Here is a 6,000-nt window from a genome sequence, read left to right as displayed (position 1 = left end):
AAGACTCAAAATGAATCCCCCATGAGACAGCCTTTCCACACACAAATAAGTAAGTAAATGAACAAATAAGATTTCAACTAAGATTCAATGGTAAAAATGATTATTATGGCCTAAGAATCCTACTCAATGTTACCTGTGTATTAAAAAAAAATAATAATATGTGGCCAGGCATGGTGGCACATACCTGTAATCCCAGCATTTGAGAAGCAGGGGCTGGGGAAATCTCAAATTCCAATCAGTCTGAGCTACACAGTGAGTTCCAGGCTAGCCTGGGCTATGCCATGAGAAAAGCACAAATGTGTGTGTTTACATACATGTCACACAGACTGAAAACATATATGCATATCAAGAACATGCTACCCTTATAGCAGCAGGAAAATGGAAAATTGAAATGTTTCCTTCTGAACTGAAATGGGAAAATGGGAAAGACAGAGAGACAGATAGACACAGACATAAACACACCACACAGACAGAGAGAGAAGGAGAGGTGGTAGAAGATTTTAATTCTGCTGGATTTTAATGTGACAGCTGCAATTGAATAGAAAAAAAACACGAGATTTACTATGCGATAAGCACCTCTAGGTGCAATTTGTTGCTGCGTCTGTGGCCAGCCCTCATAGAACTCATGATCCACAAACTCTAAACACATCAACACCTAGAAGACAGCTAGAGACTTATAAAAGGAGTCTGGCGTTCTTGGTAAACAGTGGAAGCTGAGAGAGGACTGAGCACTCCTGAAAGAAAAGAGCACAAGAAATGTCTGTGTTATGCTGGAAACACACATACTTGACTTCTGTCTTCTCGGATGATGGGGAAATGCTGCATCGCAAAGACAAAAGCCCTCGCAGACACTGAGGTCTGTGCCCATGTCACTGCGCAGTCTGCCTGCTGGGTCCAGAGCAGTTAAAGGCCGGAAGTGTCACACACTGGTCTTTGGGGAATCTTAGAAAACAAGAGACGCTCGGTATGTTGAGACAGGCAAACAGCACGCCAGGTGTTCAAGTTCCTGCAGGTTATATACCTCTAAGCTTGATCTTCTCTCAGAAAAAAAAAATCCTAGAATGGCTTGTTCAAAGGTCTCTTTGTGAATGGCTAGAAAAGAGAAAACATGCCACCAATTAGACCAAGACTTTTCAAACCATTCAACTGTTTATTTTTGCTAGATTATGCTGATAAGTTAAACTTGGTGGAAATGATTCTGGATTCTTTGGGACAGTTGAAAGACCTCTCCTAATACGTTAGGAAAACAATGAGGAGGTATAGATGAAATCCAATGGCAATTTGCCCAGACCTGTCTCGTTGCTCTTCGTGTCTTATTTTATCCAATACTAATGAGAATTTAACCCCAAGTCAAGCAGAGATCTCAGTTAGGAAATGTGTCAGAGGGATAGTTGAACAGACAGCCTGTCAGAGATCCACAGGACTGCCTAGAATAGGATTTCAGAGTATCGGGAGATTGCTGGGGAAGATACATACTCACCTATTATTAAGTTCTTACCATTCCTTGACTCAGATATCAAGCTAGATGTACCTGGCTAAGTCACAGCTATATTTCTGTCCCAACAGAGATGCCAAGATACTACATGTTTGTTGTTACAAACCATTGCATTTTGAAATTTATTTTGAAGCATAGGTCATTAACACAGTTAAACAGATGCCATGAGTAAAATGTACAATTCTTGTGCACATGTGCGTGCATGTATGTGTGGGGTGTGTGTGTGTGTGTGTGCATGTGTATACAGGTGCATGTGCACATGTGTGTGCTTATAAGGACCAGAGGTCAACTTCAAGAATTATTTCTCAGGAGCTGTTCCCCTTGTTTTTTGAGACAGTGTCTCCTAGTGTGGGCTGCAGTGCAGCAGCCAGCTCACTCACAGACTCCCCTGTACCTGCCTCCCCAGCACTAGGATTTCAAGTGCCCATCACCGTGCCTGCCTAGCCTTTTATGTGAGCCCTGAGGATCAAGCTCAGGCTTGCATGCTCTCACAGCAAGCCCTTTACCACCTGGGCCAACTCCCCAGCCCCCAAATGCAGAGCTCTTGAAAGCAATGTGAGATAAAAAACCAAGAAAGGACACAATTTTGCGTTGCCTATGTAAATCCGGAACTTACAAACCCTGCACTGGATATTGTTTCCACATCTTGTGAGTAGTAGAGACCATCTCCAGGTTTACATAAATAATGGTGGCAAGAATGACATACAATGTAATCACAGAAGAGGTTGCATCAAAGAATAGAAATGAACCAAAAGGAGGAGACACAAAGGGGACATCACAGCCGTGGGCAATGCTTTATTTCAATTATATTTCTTTAAAGATCCAAAGCAGATGTAAAAAAAATTAAAAAGAAAGAAAGGAACAACAGAAGGAAGGATGGAGGGAGGGATAAAAGGAGGAAGGGAAGAAAGGAAAGAAAGAGAAAATATGTCTATTGTATTTATTGTTGGTTAGGTGTTGATGTGTTTCTCTTGAGTTTTTAAAATTTCTCTTCCACTCCAGGCATAAGTGTAAATGAGGATTTAGTTATGAGCATGTTCAGGCTAGGCAGAATGCTGCTCATAACAGGAGGTTCAGATGTTTTATGGACAAGTTCTAGCAAACCTACAAGGAGCAAATAAATGCCACGCTATCTGAACTGACGCCAAGTATGATAAACAAAATAAAACATAGATCTCCCCAGCCCATCTTTTACACCCATCATGTTTAGAGCCTACAGTTAGTGTGCTGGCAGAGGACCAGCAACAAGTTGAGAAACCAATAACTGAGACAATAAAAAGAATAAGGCAGTCAGATCTGGTAATCTAGTTGCTAGTTTAATAGCTAATTCTAGCTACTTGGGAGACTGGGGCAGAAAGGTCTCAAGTTCAAGACCTGCCAGGGGTATAGAATAAGTTCAAAGCAACCCTTGAACTCAAAACTTTTGAACAGTTATAGTTCAGGGGTTCAACACTTGCCAAGCATGTGGAAAACTGCAGACTCAATCCCAGCACTGTAAAAATTAATTAATTTATTTACCAAAATAAACTTGATAAGTCAAAAATGTTGCAAAATGAAATTTGAAAACTGAGTCATGCTGACGTTTGGTATTCAAAATGAAAGAATGAAAGTATTTGAGGAGATGGACCCTGCCCCGAAACACCATAGCGTAAGGAACAGCATAGAACACTCCAAACAGTAAAGGATAAGAGACGCCCTACATCCCAGGTTCCATCTCTCTCCAGCAAGGCTGCAGCCTCATGTCTGCCTGTTCCTAACGTTCACCTGAGATGCCAGGTGCAAATAATCAATAATTGTGTAACACCACAACCAACAGCAGAATTGAAAATCGATTCATGAAATTGAGAGTCTAGAAATTAAATAAAAATACCTAAGTTCAGCTGATTTTAGAGAGGTGGTCTAAGGCCACCCAATGGAGAGAGAATGGTCTTTTCCACAAACAGCTACAATAACCAGACAGCTATATTCTCCAAAAGAAAATCTCCACATTTTTTTCTCTTCGAAATTTTTTTTAATCCCTTCCTGTCTCAACAAAAACCTATATGGAATCAACACCACAATGGTGCTTTGTGTGAGGTAAAAGAAAACCCTCCTGTTTTTGTCATTCCATTGGAGGCAGAAGGGTTCTGGGACCCTGTGTGCAAGGAATTTGGGGTTTTTTCCCCCTTTTTCTCTGTACATTGACTCAGAGAATTCCACAGTGTCTCTCTATGAATATAAACAGTTAGCATTTGACAATACATGTCTTGTGTAATTTTTTAACTCTAAAAACATAGGTTATAGAGTTCTGGGGAGCTCTCTCAGTGAGTAGGGCCTCTTGCCATGCATGTATGAAGACCTGAACACCCACATAGATTCAGGAGTAGTCAAGCATTTGACCTATATGACCTATAACCACAGCACTATGTGCATTGATATGGAGTTTAAGGTCAATTTTGTTATATGTATATGTATTTCTGCTCTTGATTAAGGTATTGTGATTGTGTAGTTTATTTAAAAATGTAATGTATATTAGGAAATATAGGTTGTTAATGGATAATCATCAATAATACTCAAGCTTGTAGTCATGTTAGTTAGATTTTCTAGATGTGCATAGATATATTTCAGATAGGCATTCTTCATATCTTTCAAAGACTACAGAATATGGCATTTAATGTTTTAATAACTTAGGGCTTTTCATGACAATGAGACACGTCTAATCCTGACAGCACCAGCTACTTCAAGAGGAAGATGGGCATTGAAGAGGCTCCTTATGGAGTTTGATAACTATGTGGGCAAGAAACTGCTCTTGCCTGGACTGTTGTATAAACTGGACACAAAGAACCTGCAGAGAGAGGACTGCTGAACTTGCCTAAAGGTGAGATAGTCTTTTGGGGTTCCTGATTCATGAAAGAGTCTGCGAGACATTCTATAGGACACAGCAGATAGTGACTGAACTGCCTTTGAAACTTCCTGCTTCATGGAAATGTCTGCTGGATACTATGGGCCTGTAGGCTGAAGATAGATGCCCCAACGGTACAAAAGAACTTTGGGTCACTGTCCAGACAGCGAAATGTCTCTGCCATTTCTAGAGTTTTAAAAGTTGCTTATTTCTTGTTTAATCAGGTAATATTATATCCTTCTGGAGTCTTTAATGGAGCTGAAGAATAAATAGATAGTTATACTTATAGTTTTCCTTAATTATGATAAAAGATAAAATAGATATAAATATTGTAACTGTAATTCTTGCTTGATAACTGTTTTGTTTTGTTATATGTAATTTTACTATGTTAAAGTTAAAGTCTTTCTTTTTTGTTTAAACAGAAAAAGGAGAAATTATGTAGGTGGGCCTTCTGTGGATCTGTTATTTTCATTGGTTAATAAAGAGACTGCCTTGGCCTTTTTGATAAACCAGCCCTTAGATAGGCAGAGTAGATAGAAGAGAATGCTGGGAAGAAGGCAATGAGGCAGACGCTATAGCTCTCCTCTCCAAGATGGATGCAGGTTAAGATCCTGGTAAGCCACCACCTCGTGGTGCTACACACATTAATAAAAATGGGTTAATCAATATGTAAGAGTTAGCCAATAAGAGACTGGAACTAATGGGTCAAGCAGTGTTTAAAAGAATACAATTTGTGTGTTGTTATTTCAGGTATAAAGCTAGCCATGCACGAGCCGGATGGGAATGCAGACCACTGCTCCTTTCTACAGGGCAGAGAAAAAAAAAGACTGACCTGGGGCTTGTTAGTTACAAATCTAGCACCAGGTTCAGTGATGGTTTCATCTCAAGATAAGAAGACAGAGATAGTGCAGAACCCCTAACATCCTCTTTTGATTTCCACACACATATGCATGGCCATGATCATATCTACATACATATGAATGGGCATGTTCAAATCCACACACACACATGCATTGGCATCTGCACACATACGCTTGGGCATGCTCATATCCACATACATATGCATAGGCATGATTATATCAATACACATGTGCATGGGCATATTCATATTCACATACATATACGTGCTCATATTCATGAACATGTGCATGGACATGCTCATATCCATGCACATGCACAAAGGCATGCTCATATCCACACACATGTGCATAAACATGCTCATATCCATGTATTCACACATATGCACATGCTCATATCCACACACATGTGTATAAACATGCTCATATCCACATACATGTGCTCATATCCATACACATATGCATAGGTATACTCATATCAATACATATGTGCATGGGCATATTCATATCCACATATTCATATCCACACACACATGCATGCTCATATTCATGAACATGTACATGGAAATATTCATATCCATGCCCATGTGCATAGACATGCTCATGTCCACATACATGTGCATAGACATGCTCATATCCATGCACATATGCATGGACATGCTTATATCCACACACATGTGCATAGATATGCTCATACACACACACATTTGCATGGACATGCTCATATCCACAATCATATGTGTGAGTATGCTCATACCCATATTTAT

This window comes from Myodes glareolus, chromosome 9 (genome assembly GCF_982192425.1).
Source record: "Myodes glareolus chromosome 9, mMyoGla1.1, whole genome shotgun sequence".
Classification (NCBI taxonomy): domain Eukaryota; kingdom Metazoa; phylum Chordata; class Mammalia; order Rodentia; family Cricetidae; genus Myodes; species Myodes glareolus.
The sequence above is the reverse complement of the archived record's forward strand: the minus strand, read 5'-3'. Positions refer to the sequence as shown.